Source organism: Pipistrellus kuhlii, unplaced genomic scaffold (genome assembly GCF_014108245.1).
Source record: "Pipistrellus kuhlii isolate mPipKuh1 unplaced genomic scaffold, mPipKuh1.p scaffold_m20_p_9, whole genome shotgun sequence".
Taxonomy (NCBI): Eukaryota; Metazoa; Chordata; class Mammalia; order Chiroptera; family Vespertilionidae; genus Pipistrellus; species Pipistrellus kuhlii.
This window is the reverse complement of record NW_023425595.1, coordinates 35506959-35522711: the sequence shown is the minus strand read 5'-3', so window position 1 is coordinate 35522711 and position 15753 is coordinate 35506959. Positions and strand designations below refer to the sequence as shown.

Here is a 15753-nt window from a genome sequence, read left to right as displayed (position 1 = left end):
CGCTCGCCCGCCCGGACACGGACAGGCTGTGGAGTGGGGCCGCCAGGCTCACTTAGCTCCGCGAGCTGTGACTGCATTCCAGCAGGAGCCAGGCCTGTGAGCCAGGCGGGAGGGGAGGCGGGCAGCACCCGTGGCCCAAAGCTGTCTTACCAGCTCCATCCTCTGTCCTGGCACCTCCCCGGGACCAGGGACCCACTGTCTGAGCTCTGTGCCCCTGCCCTTTAGGCAGGCGGCTCCCAGGCCAGCTCCCTGCGGCCCTCCAGCCCCATCTCTCTCCGGCCTCTCCTGCCTGTGTTCAGAGCTGACACTGAGCACTTCCGGGCGAGCACTGCCGTGAGCGTTGGATGGACATTGTCTATGATTTTTCTAGCAATAATTGAAGAGATTGCTATTCTTATTATCCTCACTTTAGAGAAACAGAGACTCAAGTTCCCACCGCTAAGAAGTGCCCGCACTGAAACGTCAACCCAGGCTGCCCCACTCCACAGCCAGCAATCGCAACATCAGGCAGGTCCTCCCCAAACACCACACTCTCTCCCTCTTCCTCCGCCCGAAACGTCTCAGTCATCCTGACCCCACCTGCCCAACTCCTCCTTTTTCAAACACCGCCCACCCCAGTCACCTCCTCTGGAGAGACTGCCCTGTCGCCCTGCCACTGCTCAAAGCCACAGCCTTGGACGGCTGCCAGAAAGGCCGCCAGGCCCCGCGCTCCTGAAGGCAGGTCCTGCCGGAGTCCTCTCCCGGTCCCTGGAGGTAAGTTCAGAAAAGGTTTCCTGAATGGATGGCCCCTGCTCTCCAAGACTTAAGATCAGCCCTCAGCCGAAACCGGTTTGGCTCAGTGGTACAGCGTAGGTCTGCAGACTGAAGGGTCCCAGGTTCGATTCCAGTGAAGGGCATGCATGTACGTTGGTTGCGGGCACATCCCCGGTAGGGGGTGTGCAAGAGGCAGCTGGTTGATGTTTCTCTCTCATCGATGTTTCTAGCTCTCTATCTCTCTTCCTTCTTCTCTGTGAAAAATCAATTTTAAAAAAAAATCAGCCCTCAGACAGAGATTGGGGGGACAGGCTTCTCAAACCCAGGGGACACAGGGGCCTCAGAGCGGGATATGCAGAGTGTGGGCTGCCCAGAAGCAGCAGCGGCCAGTGGTGTGTCAAAGAAACAATCCTCTCTCCTCCCTCCACTTTCTTCTTGCCTCTAGGACCTTGTCTTATCTTCTCTTCCTCACCCCGCCTCACTGGCCTCTTCTTTTCCTCCCTCGGTCATCTCTCTCCCCTCCCCCGTCTTACTGGAAGCAGTTGGGGCTGTGGTAGCTGAGAACAGGGCGAGTGGAGGGGAGGGAGGCCCGAGCTGTTTATAGGAACTGGAGCAGCTCCATCCATCAGCTCTGTTTGGAGCTGGAGACCAAGCATAATAAATACCTTGGCTCCGCCCCAGCTGTGCTTTCCCTGAACTTGGCCATTTGAACTCCGAAGCTCTCCAGCCTGCTGGTTCTCAGGACCCAGATCCCAGTCCACCCTCCCTGCTCCCACCTCCCACCAAGCTGCCTGGAAAGAGCCTGCCTCTGGGATCAGAAACGCAGGCCTGGATCTAGGCACAGCTACAGCGCTGCTTCGGGAACAAAGGCAAGTCAAGCTGCTTGTCTGTGCCTCCAGGTCCCCATCCACAAAATGGGATCGTAGCCACTGCTGCTCACACGCACAGCAGCCAGAATGTGCTGGGTTCTGGTGGGATCTCTGGGAACAGTCAGACAGAACCTCTGCCTGGGAGAAGGACCACACCACAACACAGGCCGGAAGTGGTCAGCCCCATGAGGGAGGTCCAGATTTTGTGTTCGGGGATTTGTTTGCAGCAGGGAGTGGCCCTTCCAGCTGGAGGAGTGAGATGGACTTCGAGGACATCTGGGCTGGCCCAGTGAGGAAGGGAAGGATTTCAGCTTATGAAGACAGGAGAGGCGGCTCCAGACAGAGCACACGCACTGAGCAAGTTGGACATGGGGATGACTCTGTCCAGGGTGGGGCAGAGAAGAGTCTGCCTATGCCCAGCCTTCATCCCATCTCTCTCAACATTGTCTTCTCTGTCCTATAGCATCCTTTGCTCGGACCTTCCAGCTATCATGGATCTTCCCTTCTTTTCTAGAGAATGTCCAGCTCTCCCAAATTGTGGGTGCATTCCTGGAATTCTGCAGTCGTGTCCCTACTCCCACCTTCCCCCAAAAAGCCAAGGAATAGGAAATTGAACACTCACATCCGGAGAAAAGTCATTAGCCAATTGCACATGTTTCTGGAATGAATAAGGGAATACATGAATAAAGGAATGAATAAAACAGTGAGTCAATGATAAAGGGAATACGTGAGTTACTGAATTCCACGGAAACTTCTTTAGCCCCTGCTACCAGCCATGCTAGATGCTCTACTCACAAGATCCTCTGCTCCTGGCTCACTGCTTATGGGGAAAATAAACATTAAACACGCACACACACACTCAAAGAAAGACAAAAAGGCAAATTATGATGAGAACCATGAGAGGAAATAGCAGGGAGGCGTGATTGAGAAGGGTGGACTCAGACGTCCTCTCCGAGGATGTGATCTGTAAGCTAAGACTGCTGGAGGGCTCGCATGGAGTGAGTGTGAGAATTAATATTCCTTCTAACCTCTTCCCCTTGCTCCCGTGAATTTGCCACAGAGAGAAAGAGCAACACTCTAGACCCTGAGGTTCACGCCCATGCACTGAAAACAGCCCCTACACTGGGACCTTCCTGGCCTTCCCCCGCTTCAGGGCCTTGCCTACCCATTCTAGAATCAGGGAGAAAATAGGAAAGGCCACATCCATGGTGGTGGGAGGAATGGCCAAAGAAGTGCTCTCAGCAGCCAGTCGTTGTCAAGTTCCAGTTTCAAAAGCCCCTGCTTTAAAAATCTTAGGGTCGGTGGGTGGGATGGGCTTGGGTCCCTCCTCCAGTCCCGCACCACCCACGTCAGCTTGCACCAACCCTCCCCTTTTACCCTAAGAAACTTACTAACATTCTCACATCTAACCTTCTGTGTTTTCTCTATAACCAAGTAATCATTGACAGGTATTTAAATTATATGCAAATACACCTATGCATGTCTCAGTGTTTTATAGAAATGGGATTATGTTATATACATTTTTCTGCCTCTTGCTTTTTTGATTCAACAATACTTCAAAAAGTCCCCCAAACAAACTGACATAGCTCCAATTCATTTTTGACAGTACATAATAGTCCATAGTACGTATATTCCATAATTTACTCAGCCACCCATCGATTGATGAACATTCAGTTATATTTTCTTGAAACTATAAACATGCTGCAAAAATACCCTCGTTCATATGCCTGTAGTCTCTGGGACTTGTGTTTCTGTCAGATAAGCACTAATAAGTGGGATTCTAAGTCAATGGATAGATATTGTATATAATACTAGAGGCCCAGTGCACAAAATTTGTGCACAGGGCAGTGGGTCCGCTCAGCCCAGCCTGCACCCTCTCCAATCTGGGACCCCTCGGGGGATGTCCAACTGCTGGTTTAGGCCCAGTCCCTGTGGGATAGGGCCTAACCCAGCAGCCAGACATCCCTCTTGCAATCCAGAACTACTAGCTCCTAACTGCTCGCCTGCCTGCCTGCCTCCCTGATCACCCTGAACTGCCCCCCCTGCTGGCCTGGTCACCCCCAACTTCCTCACCCTGCCAGCCTGGTCACCTCTAATTGCCCCTTCACCGGCCTGGTTGGCCCCCGCAGCCTGCTGCTCAGTCATGTGGTCGTCCCTCACTAGCCCCCCGCCGGTCTGGTCGCCCCACGCAGCCAGTTCGGTTGTGCATTAAGTTGTTTCGGTTGTGATGGTTGCTTGGGCTTTTCCATAGATAGATGTGTACTTTTAATAAAGATTACCTTTCCAAAAGACACCAATGTTTTACTTCTCCACAAGCAACTTGGGAGTGTCTTTTTTTGTTTTTACATTTTTATTGTCAAGCTAGAGAAAAGTGATTGGCTTTTGTATATTTATCTTGTATCCAATAACTTTCCAATTTTTCTTAATTCAAATTTTTTTTTTTTAATTCTTTTTTGTTTTGGGGCTTATTTTTTATTTTTGTTTCTCTGGTAGGGCCTCTGAGGTTTTCTAGGTATATAATGTTTTTTTCTTAATATTTTTATTGATTTTTTTTACAGAGAGGAAGGGAGAGGGGCAGAGAGTTAGAAACATTGATGAGAGAGAAACATTGATCAGCTGCCCCTGCAGACCCCCTACTGGAGAGTGTGCCCACAACCAAGGTACACGCCCTTGACCGGAATCGAACCTGGGACCTTTCAGTCCACAGGCCGGTGCTCTATCCACTGAGCCAAACCGGTTAGGGCCAGGTATATAATCTTTTAATGGCCTCATTGTTGCCTCAGCTCCTTTGATACCCTCACCACAGTAGCCTCTGCTTCCATCCAGGCCTGTCCTTGCCCAGCCTGCAGCTAGGTTTCAGGGATCCTCACTGCCCCCCTGAAAAGCTCCTTCTCCCATGTCCTCTCTTCCCAAGAACAGGGCCCATCTCCCATCCCGTCTCCTTGGTTTTCAGGAACCAAGCGGAGGTGGGGGTGGGGAACTCAGAACCCCTGTTGCTCTGTTCCAGAGTGAACTTGTTCCACCCTAACTGGAATTCTGTGCTCCTAGAGCAAAGGTTGAAGACTGGTGGCCTATGGGCCAGATTTAGCCTTCAGGCATGCTTTGTTTGGCCCACACAGTAGTTTATATAAATCTGGGTTAGTTTAGCCAACATCTAAAAATTGGTAGAATTGTTTAATCTGGGAACATATGAAATCTGGATTTCTGATTTTTCTTAAAATTCTGGAAAATCTAAAAACCCAGCCCACAGGACAATGAGTGGTAGGTGATATGAAATGGCATCTCCCACCGAGGCTGTGAGCTTCTTAAGGAGAGGGGGGCATTCTGTCTTCTGTACCCCAGCATCTGACCCCGGGCCTGGCTCAGGCAGGGGTCATGACAGTTTCATTCCTTCCCTTTTATATCATGCACAAGTTTCAAAAGCATGTGAGTTAAGAGTCCCATACATACAGGGTTCTGACCTTGGTTGAGCCATGGACCCGCTGTCAGTCCGAAGAAGCCCATGGCCCCTTCTCAGAATGAGGTTTTCAAACTTATAAAACAAACAGTAAACATGGTTACGAAAGAAGACAGTTATATTGACAGCAATTATAAAAAAAAATATTTTAAAACATAATTGTGACTTGGTAATACATGTTTTTTATTAACACATTAAATAATGAGATCTAGGGGCAGGCCTGATAATTATTGTAATTTTGAAGCACCGATGATAGTGAACAATAGTTTGAGAGCTCTGCAGCAGCTGTAACGAGGCATGGAAAACACCTGAGATTCCTGTCAGCGACGGGGCTGCGAATGTCACAGGGACGGGTAACACCACAGGCATTGGTGGCCTACATTCAAGACGAGAAGAGCTATTACATTTTAATTGCAGCTAATGATGAAGATAAAGATGTCATTTTTATTTTTCTCATCCAAGTTCACAGACCCTGAGAATCCTACCCAGAGGTCCCATGGATGTCAGGTCAAGACTCCCGTGATTAGGAGGAGGTGCTAATGGCAGCTACAAGGGAACCACGATAACAGAGAAACACAATCCCGTAGAAACTGCCCCAGCCTTGGAGGCCTCTTGGGCCCTGTGTTCCAAGAATCTTAAAAAAATGTGCATTTGCTTTAACCCAGCAATTCTGTTTCTAGGAAATAAAGAGGTAGCCCTAGGAAAATTGAGTGTGAGGCTGCTTATCACAGCCAGGGGCACAGCCGGCTTTGGTGGGTCCTGAAGCTTACCCATGGAGAGGGCCCCAAGGACAAAAAGGAGACAAAATCGTGACTATAAAATTGCTAGACCCTTCCTGGGCATTCGGAGGGGTCCGGAGGACGTGAAGGGCGCTGCAGCCCAAGCATCACGCGCTTCCCTTGACTCTTAGCCCAATTATAGCAGGACTAGCATAATGAATAGTCTAAAGTTAGAAACAACTGAAAATGGTATCAAGGTTTGATAGTAAATCATAGCACATCCACACAAAGGAATATGACCAGTCGCTTAAAATAACATGAATGTAGAGAGGTACTTATTGACAAGATGCCCAAAACATAACAGGAAGTGAAAAGGTAGGTTATAAAATACTAGCGGCCCAATGCACGAAATTTGTGCGAGAGTAGGTCTTCCTTCCCCCGGCCACTGGCACTGGCTTCTCTCCTGCTCCGGGGACCCTGCTTCCCTCCAGCAGCTGGCAGGCACCTGGGGCCCAGGCTTTCCTCACAATCCCCGCTTCATCTGGAAGGTCATTAGGTCTAATTAGCATATTACACTTTTATTATTATAGATGTGGAAGGTCCCAGTTGTGTTGCAATTACGTTAGTTATGTGGAATAGGATGTTCGATGGGACTTCTCCTGTCTCAGGGTTGCTCCTCTCCCCCAGAGCCTCCAAAGCAGCACCAGAGGCAACCCGGCAGGACGCCCTCAGCGGCGGTGACGTCCTCACCCCGTCACCTGCCTCCAGCCTGAAGCAGGCACTGACCTGGCCCAGGAGGATGGGTGCTGAGGCTTTCCGAGGGGAGAGATGTCCAAGCTCTGCACATCACCCTACTAAGGTGACCAGATTGTCCTGCTTTCTAGCAATTTTTCCCGCGTCCCGAGGCGTTTTTAAAAAGTCCCGATTTTTGGAAAGATTACACGGGCAAGCCAAGGGACCTGGCGCTTAGAGGACACAGAGCCTGAGCTCAACTTTCCCATGGAAAGACTTGAAAATGAGAGGATGGCGGGAGAGAGGCGAGGTGGGGTGAGGTGGCTGTGAGAGCGTCCTGTGCTTCCAGAGCTTTCCTTGGCAGCAAAAGGAGAAAAAATGTTTCCCACCGAGGACCAGCTGGATCCAGTGCCATCCCAAAGATCCCTGTCCAAGACATCTGCCTTTTGCCCACAGGAGCACTTCTCGGTTGGGGTGGAGGGCGCAGGCACAGGTGGTCAGCCAGGGGTGTGTCCCTTGAGCCCAGGAACCAGCAGGAGGAGACCGCAAAGAAGGCTCCACAACCCCAAAAATGTCTGCCTCCGGAGAGCGAGGGCCACCCAGAGGCGTCTGATGCCAGTTTACAACGATCCCGCTCCAAGCAGACCTGTCCCTTTCCTTTCCCTTCCCCGAGCCCCACAGAACCCTGAGCCTGCATCAAAGACATGGACGCAGACCCAACGAGAGACAACAGTCCTTGCTCCCCCTGCCGCAGGCTTCTGCTCTGCGTCTGGCTGCGAGCCGCCGGGGAAGAGAAGCGCTGAGAAACTCGGTTTGTTTGTGTAATTGAGATGTAATTTCCATCTGGTAAAGTCCCCCTTGCCCCATGTACAGTTCTGTGTTTTGATAAACACGTACAGCTGTGCACCCGCCGCCACAGTCAAGATGTAAAACGTTTCCATCACCTGAAAGGTTCTCTTGTGCAACCTCTGTTGTCAGCGCCCCTGTCTGTCCCCAGTCCCCAGCACTCTGTTTTTCTGCTCTTTTTCCTGTCGCAGAATGGCCTGCAACGGACGTCCCACAGCGGGTAGGCTGTGCAGTCTGGGCTCTTTCCCTTGGTGTCATGCACTTGACAGTACTGATTCCTTCCGATTACTGAGTACTAGTCCGTGGAGTGGATGCACCACAGTTTGTTAAACATTCACCTACTGAAAAACATCTGAGTTGGTTTTTTTTTTGGCTGGAATTCTAAATAAAACTGCTAACATGCTCACATATACGTTTTGGTGTTGACATAGTCTTGGGTCAATTACCTGGGGATGGGAGTGTTGGGTCTCGTGGCAGGTGTACGTTTCACTTTCAAAGACGCTGCCAAACGGTTGTCCAAAGCGATGGCTCCATTTTTTAATTCCCATCAGCAAAGTACAAGAGCCCCAGCTGCTCCTCGTCCTCACCAACACTTGGTATCAATATTGTTGCTTTCATCCATTTCATAGGAGTATGGTAGGAGACTAAAGATTTTGTTGTTGTTGCTAATCCTCACCTGAGGATACTTTTCCCATTGATCCATTTTAATTATCATTTTTTTTTTTTTTTAGAGAGAGTAAGAAGATAGGGAGGGAGGGAGAAACATCGATGTGAGAGCAGTCCTTTTTCAGATATGTCTTTTGCAAATATATTTTCCAGAGACTGAAGTTTTCTTTGAATTTAGCTGGATTTTTTTTTTTTAATTTCTAGTTTTGAAATAATTTCAAACTGTCAGAGGAATTGTGAAAATAGTACAATAACTTCCATATATCCTTCACCCAGACTCACCAACTGTTAGCAATTGTTAACATTTTGTGTTGTCACCTTCTGTCTCTAGATACACACACTTTCCCCCAAAACCATTTGAGAATATGTTGCATCATTCCCCAAGTATTTCAACATGTATTTCCTAAAAGGGGAAAAAAACATTCTGTCACACACCATAGTAGAGTTATCAGTTCAGGAAATGACATTGTTATTATCTAGTCCTCAGGCCAGATCCAAACCTCATTGTTGAAATGCTTCAACAGTGTCCTTTACAGCAATTTCCCCTGACCCATGAGTCACTCCAGGATCCTGTCTCCAGGCTTCTCTGTCTGGGGCGGTGCATAGAGGACACCTTGTCTTGTATGATATTGACACTTTAGATGAGTCAGGGCTGGTTTTCAATGTGAGTTTGTCTGATATTTCCTCTGCCCGGTTCTGCCTTTTTTGACAGGAATACCACAGAAGCGGGGTCTTTCTCAGATCACCACCTCAGGAGTGCTTCCTACTCCACTGGGTATAGCTTTTAACATGCATTTGGGGTGGGGGGTGGGGGATACACTGGAAGGAGGATATTTACCTAAAAATAGAGTTGGGAGGATGTCAGGGGATTTTACTTTCTCCTTTGACTTACACATAGAGTGGCCTTTACCCAGCTAGCATTTAATCCAGCCACCCACCACCTCCAAACTCTGCCCTCTTACCAATTTACGCTAAACCCTGCCCTTCGGAGCTCAGGGAGAAGGAAGTCACAGTCAAAAGGTAAAGAATGTTACACAATGGAATCTCTGTCTTTTGAATTCCTAATATCTCAGATCCTCCCACCAAAGGGATTATCTAGGGTCATTTTTTTACTGAATGCAATTTTCACTTCCTACTCATGAGATCCAATGACACTATTTTCAGACTTTCTATATAGTCAACTAATATGATTTGTGAGTGAAAAGAAATGATATTTAAAAAGGTGAAAAGTCATCTGCTTCCATGAATTGACATTTTGAATTGTGACCAGAAACCTTCATAGCCTGGGGCTCTTCTTTGTTTTTGTTTTTTTCTTGTTTGTTTGTTTTGGGTCTTTCTTTCTTCCTTCCTTCCTTCCTCCCTCCCTCCCTCCTTTCTTCCTTTCCTTTCCTTTCCTTTCCTTTCCTTTCCTTTCCTTTCCTTTCCTTTCCTTTCCTTCCCTTCCCTTCCCTTCCCTTCCCTTCCCTTTCTTCCTTCCCTTTTCTTCCTTTCCTTTCCTTTCCTTTCCTTTCCTTTTCTTTCCTTGCCTTTCGTAGCCTTTCTTTCCTTTTCCTTTCCTTTCCTTTCCTTTCCTTCCTTTCCGTGTCCTTCCTCCTTTCCTTTCCTTTCCTTTTCCTTTCTTCCCTTCCCTTCCCGTTCCCTTCCCTTTCCCTTCCCTTTCCCTTGCCCTTCCCTTCCCTTTCCCTTGTCTTTCCCTTTCCTTCCCATTTCCTTTCCTTCCTCCTTTCCTTGCCGTTCCCTTTCCTTCCCTTTCGTCCCTTCCCTTCCCTTCCCTTCCTTCCCTTCCATTCCCTTCCTTCCCTTCACTTCCCTTGCTTGCTTCTTGCCTGCGTTCTTCTTCCTTTTTTCCTTGGCCTTTCCTTCCTTCCTTCCTCCTTCCTTCTTCCTTCCTTCCTTCCTTTCTTTCTTCCTCTCTCTCTCTCTCTCTCTCTCTCTCTCTCTCTCTCTCTCTCTCTCTTTCTTTCTTTCTTTCTTTCCTCTTTCACCAAGACTGATGGCTGTCAGAGAGGGCTGGGGATGGGAGGACTATATGTCACTGCAGACATCATGGAAATTCTCAGTGTGGCATCTCCAGGAGGAGGAGGAGCTTGGCCGGCACCTCAAAGGGGAAAATACCTCCAGCTCAATCACCAGGCTGGCGTGTCTGCCTCCTAAATGCCTCTGATCTCTCCATCCTCATGCCCCTGAGGGTCCCGCTCTCACCTGGATCATGGCCTCCGCCACGGTTTCTTGGCCTCTGTCTTCAGGCTGTTCTGTGGCTGAAGAGTCTTCCCAGAACCTGTTGTTCTGTTTCCTTCTCATGGCTCCCCTCTGCGCCCCTGCCTCCCAGGTAAACAGGTTCACTGAGACACTGACCCACCCTGCCTCTGCCCCTACCACTATCCCACACCCTAGCCAAGCCTGGGTGTGCCCTCACCCTCCTCATTGCCTTTTCTGGCCGAGGTGCCTTTGTCCATGCCGCTCTCCTCCCCGGAGGGCCTTCCCCTGCTAGCTCTGCCTGTCAGACCTGGACCACCCTTCAGAGGCAAGCATCACAGTGCCCTCCTTTAAGAAGTCTTCCACAAACCTTTGCTAAGTGGCTCCTATGGGCTAGGTCAGTGGTCGGCAAACTGCAGCTTTCGAGCCACAGTTTGCCGCTCTGTTGGCTAATGACTTTGCCGACCACTGTGATAGGGGCTTAATCACAAGGAACAACAACAGCCTGTAATTATTGGAATGGAGAGTCTAGGTCAGTGGTCGGCAAACTCATTAGTCAACCTCAGTTTGCCACTGGGCTAGGTGCCATCGCGGGCCCAGACAAGACAACAATCAGAGTGACACAGGCCTTGTGTCCAAGGAGTTCACAGTCCATCAGGGAGTGAAGACATATACACACATAAACAAGGACACAAAGGTTGCATTGGAAGGGAAGGCTAGAAAAATGATAGTTGCAGCAACAAGTTTAAAAAGTTGCTTCTGTAGGTGGTATATTCGTTTGCTAGGGCTGCCAGAACAAAGCATCACAAACTGAGGCAGAGGTGGAGAGCTTAAACATACAGAGATTTATTGTCTTCATTCTGGAGGCTGGAAGTTTAAGGTCAAGGAGTCGCGATGGCTGTACTCCCTCCGAAGGTGTGAGGGAAGGGTCTGTTCTTGGCCTCTCTCCTAGCCCTAGTGGTTCCCTGGCTTGTGCAACACAATTCCAGTCTTCACAGGGAGTTGTTCCTGTGAATATGTCTCTGTGTAATTGTCCCTTTTTATTAGGGCACCAGTCATTTTGGATTAGGGGTCCACCCTACTTCAGGATGGTCTCCTCTTACCTAATGAGCATCTGCCACCACCCCGTTTCCAAATCAGGTCATACTCTGAGGTGCTGTGGTTTGGACCTCAACATATGATTTTTTTTTTCTTTTTCTTTTTTTTGGTGGGGGCAGGGGAAGTACAAAATTCAACTGATAGCAGCGGCATAGAGGTCAGAACCCAAAAGACACGGATGAGCATGGAAGGCTAGAACCAGAGGTGCTGGCTCAAGCTAAAGTCACCCATGTGAGGAAGGCAGCTGGGTTAGAAGAGGGATCTGGGGAAGCGGCTGATGGGATTTAGAAAGATAAGCTATCTCTGTGTCCAATCTTCTGTGTTCCCATGGAAGCTACCTCTGCTCTACACAGCGAAGTGGGGGAGGGGACTGCAGGTGTGCTGGTCCAAAGCCAGGAGAAGGTCAGACCAGCCCTGCCCGCAGAGGTCAGGGCTCCTGGGTCACGTGGGCTAAACCTCACTGCGTGGAGGCGATGAGGCCATCCTGCCCCAGGCAGCAGAGCGAGGAGGCTGCAGCAGCAGCTTTGTGAGGGAAGAAAGAAGCTGACGTGACATTGCTTTTAGCATCAGACTTCCGTGTGTATTCCTTTCTGAGGGCACGTTTGATTCTCAGAAGCATCTTGTATGGTAGAAATTATTGTCTCTCTCTTACTGCTGAGGGTCACATGGTGGGCCAACAGTGATGTGTCTTCTTTGAGGTCCCCCAGGAGGTACCAACCAAAGCGGGATGTGAACTCAGGAAATCTGACAGCAAAACTCCTTCCAGAGCTCCTCAGGGGCTCTACAGCGGTGATTCTCAACCACTAGCAGGGTCGCCTAAGACCATCAGAAAACACAGATATTTACATCACGATTCATAGCAGTAGCAAAATTAGGGTTATGAAGTGGCAACGAAAATAATTTTATGGTTGGGAGTCACCACGACATGAGGAACGGTATGAAAGGACCACGGCATGGACCGCCCCCATGCCCTTCACGCAACGCACGTTCGTGGGGAACCTGGCGCTAAAGAATAGAAAGAAAGAAAGAAAGAAAGAAAGAAAGAAAGAAAGAAAGAAAGAAAGAAAGGAAGGAAGGAAGGAAGGAAGGAAGGAAGGAAGGAAGGAAGGAAGGAAGGAAGGAAGAAGAAGAAGAAAGAAAGAAAGAAAGAAAGAAAGAAGAAAGAAAGAAAGAAAGAAAGAAAGAAAGAAAGAAAGAAAGAAAGGGCCGCGGCATTAGGAAGGTTGAGAACCACTGCTCCAGGCCCTGGGCCCAGGAGGTGCAGCCTGTCCCAGGAGGTGGGAGATGTGGAGGGCCCCGGTCCCAGAGACTTTGGAAACCTCCCTCTCATTGTCTCCACAGCAGTACCAGCTCCCAAACAACTCAGGAGGCCCAGGGGGAAGCGGACTTTGCTAAGTCACTGCCCTACCTCTGGCGGGAGCGGATGGGGTGTGAGATGTCCCAGTGGATACGGAGAGCAAGGCAGCAAGATGGGAAAGGCGCAGCTCAGTCCTGGCTAGGATTCTGACAGGAAACCGAACCAGGCGAGGTGACGGGCTGAATAAAAACGGGGGCACGGTGCAGGGAGCCAACAGAAGGGGAGGAGCACGCCATTGGCAACAGCAGGACACAGTTACCTTCCTAGGCCTGCGGGGTCCCGAGGCAGCAATGGTGTGCTCGTTCCAGAGCCAGGCTGGCCCTTGGAGCCGTAACATCAGAACGTAGCAGCTGCCAGCACCACGGCCCCACAGACAGGAGCAGGGGGACCGGATGCTTTGACCCCTCCTCTCTTGCTGGTCTCCTGCCACAGCCTCCTGTTGGCTGAACCTACCAGAGAGGTTCACAGAAGTCAGCCTTCCAGGACACAGAGGGGACAGCGGACAGACCTGGGGCAGACAGAACAGCGGCTCCCTGTGGGATCTGGGTGCACGTGTCAGCTACACTGCTTTCCAGATGTTCAAGGAGTTTCGTCACGTCTTCATTCGCCTCATCTGGAGAGTGAGCATCACAACAGGCTAGCTGGCCAGCTGCTCAACATCTCCCTTCTGTTGTCACTCCCATGTATTTTATTCAGCAACAGGCACCCCCACCCCACCCCCCGGCACCCCAATGTTCACATGGGACTCGATGCCCTTTGCAGCATCTTGGTGCCCAGTGCTTGGAGTCTGAGGACGAGGGTCAGCTCCACACCCGCCCTTTACATATCTGAATCTCAATTTAAAAAGCCACCATAAAAATTTTTCCATCTTTATCATTTTTACCCACATCCTTTAGTACCCCTTCCTCATGTGCCCTGAGCTGTTCCTTCAGGAAAGAGCTGGATCACTAAGGAGCATGTACAAATAGCTCCGAGTTCTTGCAAGGCACTGGGAGGACAAGCCATGAATCAGGCAGCGAGATCACAGGGTGAATCTTACTCATATCTGCCTCACTGGTACCTCGCACAGCCTCCTCTTCCTCACGGACAGAGGATAAACACAGGATGTATGTCTGTGTTTTGGGTACTCAGACCAAGCCTGGCCAACAGAAGGGGCTCCCATGTGTATAATCGGTCTGTAAAAGGATGACTGGATTCAGTGGGGCGCAAAGGCCATATCTGAGTGTGGGGTTCATGACCCAAGGAAGCCAGCAGCTGATCCCCGGGGCCAGGATCTCCCTCTTTGCATGTAAGAAGTCAAGGCCTTGGCAGCAGCTGCAGCCAGCTGGCACCGGGTCCCGGCGAGAGTTATTGTTTGGCCAAAACAGGAAGCCGCCCGAGGGGAAGTGTGGCCTCGCCTCAGTGAACCCCTAAAGAATGGCCCCCGAGAAACGTGGGGACGTGCCGGCGGGCACGGGTGGTGCTGCAGCTGCAGGGGACCTCAGCTGACCCCTGCGGCCTGGTCAGGGAGGTCAGGGCGGGAGCCAGGGCACCAGGTTCTGGTCTTGTGGGACCTTGAGCATGTCACTGCCTGTCTCAGGACATACCTCCTCATCTGTCAGCTGATGGATTTGAACTATGCACTTGCAGCTGAGAGGATCCCCATCTGGCTGTTTCATCGATCCCTCTGGCTGCCTGAGGCCTGATGCCATCCGGTGCCAATGAGGCTCATGGAATGACCGTTTCCCACCAGGAGAAGGGAAACCTGATGGCTCCATAGCACTTCATAATCAGTAAAGTGCCACCTCCTCACTTTGTTTGAACCCCCAACAGTTATATCAAGAGGTAAAGATGGGGCCCTCTCATCCATCACCGGGAGCCAGTCGCTCCTCGCCTTTCCTCTCCCTGCCCACGCCCCGGGGACAGAGCAGGAAGCCAGGACCGTGCTCTGACACAAGCTAACGGCCCTCGATGACCACAATCCGGCCGGCGTCAACGGCAAAGATGAAACAGAATTTAGAAACTTTCTTGTTTGGCTTGAAGACCAGAAACTCAGACACTACAAGGTTGAAGACAGAGGTAATTTCAGAAACATCCACCGCCGTGACGGGCCCAAGTTCTTGAAAAGTATGTCACAGATGTCAGCTGTCCTTTCAAGATTCAGGATGGACAAGAAGCAATTGACTGGCTTCTTGGGTTAGCCGTTGGACTTGAATAGGGAGATAACGCTGAAAAATACAAGGACTCGGTATCTGATAATACAAAAAATGCTGACAATGTGGCTAAAAACGCAGAGCCATTGATCAATCTGGATGTTAATAATCCTGATTTTAAGGCCGGTGCGATGATTCAGCGTCATGATGATTACCTGGTAATGCTGAAGGCAATCTGCATTTTAGTGCAGGAGCACCTGACACAGGATGCAGTTGCTAAAGCAAATCAAGCAAAAGAGGGATTGCCTGTTACTTTAGACAAGCATATTCTTGGTTTTTGACACAGGAGATGAGTTCTTAACGAAGCTGCTCAAATTCTGTGATTGCTGCAGAAAGAAGAGCTCAGAGAGCTGCAGACAAAAACTAATGAGGCCGTAGTAGCTGTTCAGACAGTTATTGCTGACCCAAAGACAGCCCTCAGGCTGGGGAATGTTGGAAGATGAACCTTTTAGGATTTCAGCCTCTCACCCAGTTAGTACAGTTGGGAACCATGCACACCTGGTATGTGTTTCAAAAGCAAACATCACATTTTCAAGGGAAGAATCCCAGAAAGTTGACTGTGTTTTAGAGATTTACCATGGCTGCTTTTTCTTTGATAAAGTTTGAGAAAACGGGGGCTTGTGGGGGAGTAAAGGTGGGATTTGTGGTTCCATCTCAGAGGAGGACACGGAAGCTCCAAGTCAGGATTCGAACCCACACCCCTGACCCTTATCTTGAAGCTCTTGGACAGCCTCGCTGGACAAGTGAATGAGCGCATGTTCAGGCTGCAGAGGGAGATGGCCACCCGCCAGGTGACTCTAGACAGAGGGCCGCTAGCAGGCAGGCACTGTGCAAGCCCCGAGGAAACAGCAGGCCCCTGCCTGAGGGA

General features: G+C 50.0%; 1 pseudogene; it reads left to right on the top strand.

The window, feature by feature from the left end:
• Positions 1–12261: 12261 nt before the first annotated feature.
• Positions 12262–15328, top strand: LOC118713729 (annotated as a pseudogene).
• The last annotated feature ends 425 nt before the right edge of the window (positions 15329–15753 follow it).